Source organism: Gnatocerus cornutus, chromosome 8 (assembly GCF_029298725.1).
Source record: "Gnatocerus cornutus isolate USDA-ARS CGAHR chromosome 8, icGnaCorn1.1, whole genome shotgun sequence".
Lineage (NCBI taxonomy): Eukaryota > Metazoa > Arthropoda > Insecta > Coleoptera > Tenebrionidae > Gnatocerus > Gnatocerus cornutus.
Genome location: NC_142240.1, coordinates 2460169 through 2472070, shown reverse-complemented (window position 1 = coordinate 2472070; position 11902 = coordinate 2460169).

Sequence of the window (11902 nt, the reverse complement as noted above, 5' to 3'; positions counted from 1 at the left end):
TTTCGGGCATGTCGGCCGACCTGACGTCCTAGACATCGCAGTCCTGAAAGATGTCGTCCACCAGACGAGAATCCAAGTGATCGGCGGCGAGTTGGACTCGGATCATGACCCGGTGATTCTTCACCTGGGGCGTGAAGACGAGATGGACCCGCCGGCAGAATACGACAAAGTTAACTGGCAACTTTTCAAGGAGTCATTAGCTACCAGAGTCGGTCCAGTGCCGCGGATTTGGGTGAAGGAGGATATCGATCTAGCTATCGAAAACCTCGAGAGCCGCGTCCGAGAGGCGAAAACTGACGCTACGACCACGGTGTCTCTAAGAACACGTCGTGACGGCCTACCGCCAGACATTCGAGACCTAGTGCGAGATCGAAACCGAGCTAGAAGGCGGGACCGCCGCACCCTAGCTCCAGTAGATCGAGCCGATGTGAATCGTTTGTGTGCGGAAGTCAGACGGAGACTTCAGGAGTACCGTAACAGTAAATGGTGCCAAAAACTCGAAGAGTTGACCACGGAGGACTGTTCATTGTGGAGAATGACCAAAGTCCTTCGAAATCAGCGCAAGCCGCTTCCTCCAATTCACGGTGAAGACGGAGTCGTCTACACAGATGAGGAGAAAGCTGAGGCTTTTGCGCTAAATCTTGAACGACAATGCAGCCCCAATTGGGAGCATGCAGACCCTGACTTTGTCGAGCTGATCGAAAGATGCGTCGAAAGACGCCTCAACCAAGTGCGCGCTCCTGAGATTCGACCAGTTTCTCCAGCAGAAGTACGGTCGATGATCAAAAAACTGAAAGTCAGAAAGGCCCCAGGTCCTGATGGCATCAGCAACAAGATGGTACGACAATTTCCTGATCTCGCGGTCATGCATCTTGTCGCCATCTACAACGGAATGCTGCGATTAGTACATTTCCCCGAGAAATGGAAAATCGCCGACGTGATCTTTCTCCCGAAGGGGGGCGGAGCTCAACAGTTTCCACAAAATTATCGCCCAATCAGTCTACTTCCCTGCATGGGGAAAATGGCGGAGAAGGTGATATTGTGGAGACTAAAGGACTTCGAACGAGAACACGACATCATCCCACCGGAGCAGTTCGGATTCAGGGATGGACATTCTACCACCGACCAAGTGCTGCGAGTAGTGGAACATGTCACAGACAGTTTCAATCGAAAACGGCACACTGGCGCGGTGTTCTTGGATGTGGCAAAAGCATTCGACAAAGTGTGGCACGAGGGGCTTCTCCACAAGCTACTCGACGCCGGCTTTCCGATCGGTTTGGTGCAAATCATCCGATCATACCTGGAAAACAGGAAATTCCGAGCGAAGATTGGAACAACGAGATCGACAATGAAAGACATCACTTCTGGGGTACCTCAGGGGTCCATACTTTCGCCGTTCTTGTTTGCCATCTTCATGTCAGACGTCCCGAAGCCAGTAGACGCCGATTCCACAACGGCACTCTACGCTGACGACACAGCAGTCTTGGTTCGAAGCGGTTCCGCTGAGACCGTGACTCGCAAACTCCAAGAAAACCTTGACAGGTTGGAGGAGTGGTTCACTCGCTGGAGAATTGAAGTTAACGCTGCCAAAAGCAGCGCGGTACTCTTCACCAAAAAGCGAACCAGGGACAACAGAGTAATAGACCCAGATGGTGAAGTCTTCATGTTCGATACCCCAATCCCATGGAGATCCGAAGCCAAATATCTGGGTGTTACTCTGGATCGAGGAATGACCTGCAAAACTCACACCACTGCTGTGAGGAACAAGGCTTATGGCATCATCTCGCAGATTTATTCCATGATTGGGCGACGCAGTCGTCTCTCGATTGGCAATAAACTCTTGATGTATAAGACCATCGTCCGACCGGTAATGATGTACGCGTCCCCAGCTTGGGGTCACGCTGCAGCGACGCACATCAGACGCCTCCAGAGGGTTCAGAACAAGTTCCTTCGCATTGCACTCAACGCACCATGGTTCGTTCGCAACACCCAGCTTCATGAAGAAGCAAAAATGCCGTCTCTTAAAGACTTTATGCTGGCAACAGCAGAAAAGTACTTCCAAAGAGCGGCTCAACATCGAAACCCACTCGTTCGCGTAGCCGTGGACTACGACGAACAAATTCATCACAAGCACAAGCGCCCGAAAATGGCGCTTGTGAGGTAAGGTACTCTGTATCTCAGGCCGAACAAGTTCGGCACAAATCAGTTTTGGTTTAATATTAATTCATTTGTATGTTTCAGACAATCAAGCAGACGGAAGAGTTCATGGCACGTCCCAACACTCTGCAAGCAACAAGTTGCTCCAAGGGAGTTTCCATCCACCATTTTGTGCCACCGCCATCCCATCAAACAACAAGTTACAAAATTTATACTCTTCTCCCTTTTAGCAACAATTTGCTTTAAAACTTTATAGGTGGGTTTTGAGAGGCCTGGTTCGACCGGTATCTTGTTCAAAACAGCCTTTAAGGTACCAACAGTAGGCAACTTAAACAACTTCGACAGAAGATTTAGGCCCACTTTTCCATAAAACAATGGCATCAGCCTTGACCTGAAACGAAAATCTTCTGGTGGAGGGTTTTCGCCGTAAGTTTCTAATTTGACTTTGAAAGAACCTTTGCTGAAATTGCGTAAGGCTTTCCAATGCTTTCGGCAGATTTTCGTCTGAAACCAAGGTGGCGGCGGTTTTCACGGAGTTCCTACATCTTCTGAGCCTGTTTATCCTTTGCTCCAAAGTTTCGACCACTGCAATTAGTTTTTTAATTTCAGGCGTGGCCAAAGAGTTTTTTTTATGCCCAGTCGTTTCAGAAGACTTTTTGTGTAATATAAACATTTTAAACTAACTTTGAATTTAAAATCAAACAATTTCACCTTTCCGTTTGGAACACCACCCAATTTCACCCACCTGGCGTGGAGCTTGCTCTTCGGGTCTCCATGTACCCGCAAGTTCTGTGAATTCATCGGTATTAATATTATATTCAAATATTGGTCATAAATTGTTAACCGTTATCATTGAAAATATAATGTTATGTATACTCATGCAAAACTGTTTCATTAACAAGGTCTCCTGCTTCTATTCAATAAATTGTAAAAAAAAAAATACAAATCAAAGCCCAAGCATAGTAAATATATTAAAGGTCAAATTACACCTTTCAGCGTTCAACTTAAAGTTTGTCACTTTCATACATTTGACCTAAAGTTTAACCAAGCTCAAATGGGGGACTGGCACGGACTGACACCCATCGCACCTATGGAAAAAGGTATTGTTGTATTGGATTCTCACTTTTACGATATTCTGCCAACAAAAAATAAAGAACAATCCATTCCTGTCACGTTGAGCGTAAAACCTGTAACAGATTATAAAATACAACAAAATATTGATGTAAAATAATATTAATAATATTAATGTTCAATGTGACAAATACTTGGAGGTGTTGGCGGCCTTAACTTAAAGTCCTCTGTTAGAAGCCACTCTTAGAACAGAGAAGCAATAAGATTATTGAATGAATGTTGAGTCTTCTTAAACTTACAACTTTTGGATGGTACTTCTTGTTCCTGTTCCTTATTTGGGCCCATTGCTACTACAATTCAAAACAGTTACTATTAGTACAAGGTGTTTATAAATGTTTCTAGCATCAAGGGTGGCTATGAAATGTCAAAGAAATTTGCCGCTCATTACAAATGTGAGTTTAGATTTGTCAACTGACATTTGCAGTTAACCTCAAACATTAAGCAAAGTAATTTTTAAGAAATAAACTGTTCTAGTTGTAGTTTAAAACCTCAAAATCGAAAACTTGGGCACAAAACCGTAACTAAAACCTCATTGAAGTAACTAACATTATAAATAATTTTGCTGATAGTTATATTCACCATGAAAACAAAGCGGCAAAATAGTGTACTACAGGAATTGCAAAGCCACGGTTGATACTAGAAACATTTATAAACACCTTGTACAAGTATTATAATTAATGTTATTGTAGTTTTACATTTTCTAGGAGTCTTCTTTATTCGCGGTGATTCTTGAATATTTTGAAAATATACGAGTGTCTCCTCTGGATTCACCTGGTATTGGGTCGCGCAGGGGCACGGCCGTAGATGCCAATTTATTTAACTTCACAGCAATGCCTTCAGAGGTGAAATGTTTCCAACAAACCCGACCCCTCTGAAAAATTTGGTGTGGAGTTAAATTAAGATATTTTTCATTCCCGACAGTTTCCACCCATTTTCTGAACAGCTGATAATGCCTCTGAGGATTCGGAAATTGGAATAATGGCTTTGTTCGGTTTTTGCACCCGACAAAGCAACAATAATTGGTAGTTGTCTGTCTCTATTAACAATTTTTTTTAATCTTAATGTTCAGTTTAATGCAAGATTTTTGCTTATCTCAGACATTTCAAAAAATCTCTCCTTGATGTAAAAATCTGGTAAAAATACACGGTAGTACACAATAATCACGAAGTGATATACCAGTTAAAACCCAATAACCAAAAGTTATAGTTATTCCGCAAATTAAACTTTTCTGCTGCCCTGGAAAGCGCGCATACATGTTCTGTGGCGCAACTTGTATAGTTTTTAAAATAAGGTAAATTGTAAAGAAGGTTACTTATGAAATTTGTAGAGAGCGCGCAAACCTCGCACATGCCCAAGGTCTGTCCTGCATTTGTCTGAGACGCCACTTGTTTGACCATTTTTGAAACTAGATAATTTATAAACTAAATTCGCCTGGAAGCAAATACCCCGTGGTCTAAGAGTCTGTGCCGGAGCACACGGAGTTATCTTGTTTTTGCTTTGGTAGTTTGGTAGGGTTGGAGAATGACTACGCTGATAGGTTTTTGTATATAATTACCAAAACATATTTACAAAGTGTACTAGTCAAAGACTGATGTGATAATGAGAGCAGACAAAAAGGGGGAGAGCGGTCGTGTTCATCTTCGTGATGTCGCAAAACCACACCCTTCTTCTCGTGGTGGCCCTCCTCCATAATCCATCGCCGACTTCATCTTATACCAAGCCTATTCAATTTTGATTCTGTCCTATGAAAAAAGTTCTTTCAAGGTGAAACGCCGTACATATGCCAGCGACCCCAACGACGAAAAAAGTCACTAATTTTTAACGTTTTTGCAACGTTGACAGCAGTTGACAAGTATTTTCACTTTTTACTGGTAGGTTAAGCTTGAGTAAAAATGTTTTTTCTTTGCGTTTTTAACCATATAAATATTTCATTTTGTGCGTTTTCATAATTTTTGCAAAGCAACAAAGCTTAATAACTAAGGGGTCAATTATAATTCAGTGCCGCAAATCGGTTACGCAGCGGCAAAGTTGCCGCACTGTCAAATGCAAAATAAAATGATGCAAAACGCGCTAAAGCGTTATCGAGCGGCGTTATTTTTTTAAACATAGGGTAGACAAGTACTTGACAAAACGACTTGCATAATCTTATTCTTGTAGTGCTAACCAATTTAGCAAGATTTAACTCCAAAATTTGGATAAAATGAAGCCGAATGACAGATGGCTCAGTATTCATGGTAACCAGGGTTTGACACAAATGAAATGGTTTTTAATTTACTGTAAACTGATGAATTTAGCATTTTTCTAAATGTCTTAGTATCTTTTGGGCGATATTCAACTTTCTTATTTCAAATTGGCACCCATATTTTTTTGCATAATTTGGAAGATATTAATTTTCTTGATTCAGAGATGTGTAATATGTTCTATTTTTACAAAGGAATACGTATTTATATGTGCAATGGAAATGTCCACTTCAGCAAAACGACTATCTCCAGCCTCTTTAAGGAACTCGAGTGTTACTGCAGGCGAAAAAACTTGTATCGCCCTTAACATTCATTTTTTCAAGGTTGGAGGGATAAAGGTGTTTATATGACAAGTTTCTCACCGGTTTTACAGGCATATTCTTCTGTAAAAGATGAAGTTTTTTATAGGGTGTCCCAGAACTCGCGCAGGACCCGTTAACAGCGGATGCAAATGTTAAATTTGAAACGAACTGCACAAGAAAAAGTGTAAAATAATGTTTAGTATTCAAATAAAAACGGTTTTACTTCAACCAATCAAATCTCTTTCTCGAAAGGTATTTTCAAAAAATTAGTGCGTTTTCTTAGAAACATTTATGCGAATTGTTGAAAAAAAATATCCATAAATTGTTTGATCAACTTTGGTGTGTTCTGTCACAATGACATTTCACCTAAGAGCAACTAAACTTAACTAAACCAAAAGAAACGAATCGAAATTAAATTAAACTAACTAAACTAACTAAATGAAGTGTTCGAAGTGACCACCACTAACTTCAATACAAAGCCTTGTCTTCCTAATAAATTGTTCCTGGCATTTGCCAACATTTGTTGTGTTACTTCAGCCATCGCCTGTTGACTCCTGTGTCGCAAAATATCAACATTTTTTACTGGCACACGGTAAACACAGTTTTTAACGTGAACCCACAAAAAAAAATCTAAAGGTGTGAGGTCTGGGGATCTGGCGGGCCAAGATATTGGACCTCCGCGCCCTACCCACCGATTTGGATGTTGTTCATTTAAAAATTTTCCAACACTAAGAACAGAATGGATAGGTGCTCCATCATGCTGATACCAGTGATAATTAATATTCCTTCTATGTATATTTCCGGCAGTTTTAATATTGCTAAGCAACAAGTAAAGTGTAGTTCAGGTACAATTAGTTGAAAGTTTGTGATTGGTCAACTTTAAATTGCTCTAATTCAAAATCTAATGACTTAAAAAAATTTTTTTTTGCAAATTTATATACAAGTAACTATACAGAATCTGTGGTTAACGGGTCCTGCGCGAGTTCTGGGACACGCTGTATGATGACGTTATTTTTCCCTGTAACGACAACATGTCGTGGTCTAAAAATAAATTCCTAGCATTTTTCAGAGCATGACAATAATCGAAGCTTAGAAAAGGGGGAATATGCTCTACAACTGGATGACTAATGGCATTTTGTAGTGTCCCATTACCAAATTTTTTAAAAAGCGATACATTGGTGGAAATATTGTCAGTCACGAACAAGAAATCCACAACCTGTTAAAAGCTGCAAAGTTTTCTTCTCTAATAAGTACAGATCGTTTGTCGTTAATGACACATGGAAAAAATACCCAGCAGGTATAGTATATGTATTTGGTATACAGACCAAGCATTATAATACAAAGCATCTTATTTGCTATTTTAGGTTTATCTCCGACTATGTGTGTTCCTGCAGTTTTTTTATCGTCATTTCGACTGCACTTTTTTCCGTATGGACATGTCGTCCATAATCAAAAAGCATATTCTCTCTACAGGTTTTTTAAGTGGGCCACTTCGGCTAACATTCGCTTTTTAATTAAGTTATTTAAGTTATCTTGTCCTTTTATTTTCCAACAAATCTTGAAATAGTGGTCCTTGATGGTAATTTCTCAAGATGGGTACGACAAACATTGTATCCTTTCGGCGAGCAATACCTCCAAATAGTACACATTCGGACCGTCAATTCCGACCATCTTCGTAGTGTTTTGCTGTAATTATGAAGAAGCTCCATTCCATTTCTTTTTTAACGCCTTCAGCTCTTTCTTTAAGTGACTAACTTTTGAAAAACACTTGTTGTATTTCTGTAGCTTTCTCTTGAGTGTTAATTTTAACACTTTGCATTGATATCTGAGATCCCGTATTTTTTTGTCTTTGTCCAATTGTATTTCATCAACAATGGCTATTGGAATTGACGACACAATATTGATTCCGTTCGTAGAAATGGTAGGATCAACAAGGTCAGTGGGATCAGCAAGATCAGTGGAATCAGCAAGTTCAAGGAGATCAGCAAGATTAGTGGAATCGGCGGGATCAGTAGGATTAATGGCAATCTGAAATGTATAAGCCTATAATAAAGTACAAAATGGGAGTCTACATTAATTTCGTCTAATACACGCATATGAAAGCTACCTATACGAGGGTGATGAAAAAAGGAACCCATGCTCGCTATCATGTTGCAATCAATTCTTTCCTGAGTCCAAAATTGAAAACCAAAACGAAGTTTGTCCTTTTTTAACTAAGATAAAAGCTTTTATAAACGATCAAACTCTGGATAAACTCTCTATAGCAATTTAATTTTTAAACATCACATTTTTTTACCGTAAGTGATATTCTGTCAAAAAAAACACTCAAAGTGCTTTAAAACAAGTTACTTTATGGACCTTTCAAAGGTATCGCCGGCTTAAGTCGTTGCTAACTCCATTTTTGAATAAATTGGTCTCTTAGCGTTGGATTATTTTATGTATCATTATTTCAGAATTAAAAAACATTCTATTTTTATTTTCCAAGTCTTTAAATCTTAGATTTGACGACAAATATAAAAAAACAATTAAGATTTCTCGAGCTTGGTTAAAAAAATGTATAACCGACGGTGTGTTTTTCTTTGTTTTCTCATGCATTCATTCACGCATGCGTGCAAATGGTTCAAACTTGAATTCGTTTTTGAGAGTGCGCCTTTGTTCAAAAACTCAGTTTCTCTCAATGCAAATTATAAATTACGGGTTTGTAAGATCATAAAGATCAAAAAGTATCGTACCAGACGTTATACTTGCTTACGCATAAAACCATGCTTTTGGACTACCTTAAAATAATTTATACCAGGCTTCTTTACAACCTCGAAACCATTAATAATCTTTCGCAGAACCATAATAACGAAGTTATATCTAGACCATTGCAAGTTAATTAAGTGAACGTAAAGAGAACATTTAAGACAAACACATTCACACCACGCACCATACCACGGCAAAAAATGTATCACACATTTAAGATGTGGAATAAAAGCTTCTTATGTGAAGCTCAACATTTTGATCTAAAAAAATCTTTCATTTATAATAGGAAGCGCATCTTTTGCACAGACGCCTTGTTTTTGATTCACGTCTGATATGCTCATCTTCAAAATGCTCGGAGCATACCGAGTAATCGCTGATTTTGCTTACATCTAAAACATTAATGTTTTAATGGGTTTATTACAGTTTTTTGTGTATATTTCATAACCACACATTGGTTTTAATCGGTTCAACCATTTTTTTTTCGAATTTTTTGATCCACTGGGATACTGTAAAATGGTTTCTCCTGTCTTCCACACAAAAAACACTTTCTACCCATCGTGAAACCGTTGTACTTAACAAAATAATATGCAAAATACAAAATGAATACAAGAAAGTGATTCAAATGTCAAAAACCGCGGCATGTAATGTTGCCGCAAAGTAACGGTAGACGGCGCTTTCATGTCACAACTATGTCACGGCCTACTTGACGGGAACAACTTTGAAAGGCTATTGAACAGGCTTGATATAAGCGTCAACGCATAAGGATGAAGTTGGCGATGCGTTATCTGTGGTAGCTCGCTCTCTAGTAGTACTTGTTTGACAACACAACAGAGTCTAGTGGCAAAAACGGATCTCACCAGATTGCGCAATCAAAATGTCAACGAAACAGGGAAAACAAAGTCACATATAGTCACATATACCGGGTGTCCCAGAACTCACGCCTAGCCGAAAAAGGGCGGATGCCGACAGCAATCAGGACGCCAAAAATGCAATTTGTTTTGTCCTGATGTGCATTAAAATTGAGAAATTGCTTAACGAAACTGACCAATCCCAGACGCTCAAGCACAAATAATATTAACGTTGCTAGGTTTCATAATTAAATCCTAAAAAGGAAAATTGATTTGGTCCACTACATTTTAATAACTGACATCTAATGTCAATTTGACAGATAAAAACCACACAATGACAGTTCTAAAAAGAACCCTTTTATTACAACAAGAAACAGAACAAGGCACATGATGTAATGGTTAAATCAAATGCTTGAACAAACCACCACTATTTTGGACACACAGATGAGCTCTTCTAACCAAACTTTGACATGGTACGGGTGCCGGTGATCTGTCGCGAGAATTTTTTGTACAGAAGATTTTCCGATTTCTAACTGGCGTGCCACAGTTCAGATACTTTGCGTGGAGTGTTCATCAACCGCTTCCAAAACGGCTTCTTTATTTTCAACAGTTCTGGCCTGTCTTGGTGCTCCACCAACTTCGCGCCGATCTATTAATAACTGATCAGTGTGTCCAGCCCGGGAAATAACACTAAGAATCGTTTTGTTGTCCGGATAATAATCACGATCTGGAAAACGTCTTCGGTACGTTCTTGCTGCTAATACTAATTTCGATAGCACTCTTCAAAAATAAGACGCATTTCGAAGCATTCTGCCGCTGAGTACTTCTGAACCGTTTTAAGATATTTGTTACCTCCAAACACCAACTAGGAAACCAAAAGAAACGCCGTTTCACACTCCACTTGGATTTTCACTGTGTCAATTGTCCTCCAGGTGTGTCTCTTGTCATTCAACGCTCGTCAACCAGTAGTCTTCAACCCTCTAGTCAATTTCTAAAGTACGCTGAGCCGTTTCTGCACACTAAGTTCAATATGAGTTAGATTTATTGAAGCCTGTCATTCTAACGTCAGTGAAATTTATAGTGGACCAGATTGTTCATACAAAATTCAAAGGAGAAAATTTAAACTGGTTTCTTAGTAACACGTCAGTGTATCCTCCAGACCATCTCCACGCAGCCTTGTGATTGGTCAACTTTGTCATGTCTTTTCTCAGTTTCTGTTGGAGCTGGAACTTTTTTTTCAGCAATTTACACATTCACACCTTTTCCCGATATCCCCGGTTTTCGGCTAGGCATGAGTTCTGGGACAGCCTGTATATATATGTTATGGTTGTTTTTTTACAGCAATAAAGCTAATCATGTCGAAAGTTCAAATAACAATAACCGATATTATTGATTATTTGGATGGTAGAAGCAGGCCTTTAAAAGAAGGTGAAGCTTTGTTTAATGGTGGCGACGTAATTTTATGTGGTGTTAATAATGAAGGAGTCATACCATGAAAATATGTGGAACATGTTGTTTCAGACAAATTAAAAAAGATGGCTGAGCAAGTAAAAGAAATATTTAATTTTAATTTCACTAATACTAATAACAATTTCATTTTTAATGTTACAACCAGATTATCATTATATTTGCCAACGTTATTTGCACAAACTTCAAGAGTATTTAATAATATATGCCTAACTCCCGTAAAAGCAATTAATTTTTGTCAGTATCCAAAACATCCAAAAATTCAAAATCATGCTTCGGTTTGGACTCCTTTATCTTCAAAAGTTTCTCGTATTCTGAAGAGAAAGAATCTAGATTTATATGTACCCAGTGGGTCTTTATTTGTTCCATAAACAGTTTTCAAGCAAGTCTCATTGTTTATTACACCAGTCTCATCTGCCACACTTATATTCAATATTTTCATATTAAGATCTTCAGTTTCTATTAATTTCAATCTTCTTCTGTCGCTAGCCTTAAATAGAAGAAGTATAAAGAAACTCTCAATTAGTAGGACCTAATTTTTGTTACCTTTTTCTTGGAGTATTTCATTTTTTTATAGCTGTCAGGTGACTAACGACCGGAAGTTTTTGTGACGGTTTAACCCCCTTTTTCAACCCCCTTTTTCGAGAATTCTCAGAAGTTAAAAACAAAACGTACAGCTAATAAAAGAAATGAAACAAATCAATGAAGAAAAGAAACGCAGTTGCTAAAGCGGGTCTTTTGAATTTAAAACGTGCCATTACAACATTAATAAAAAAAAACTCACAACCGTTTCATTTCCCTGATTTTCTAACACACCTTTTGAAAGGTAACAGCTTTAAAACCCATGCTTGAGCTAGCTGCCCAATTTTTTGCGCAGTGACGAGGGTCAGTTTGTTTTTTCATATGGGGAGACACATGTGAAATAAAATGGAATTTTATTTCGCCAGAAGCTAAGTTTGCCACTACTTTGGACTCAAACTGAGTTGACTCAATTAGAGTTCTTAGCTCATTG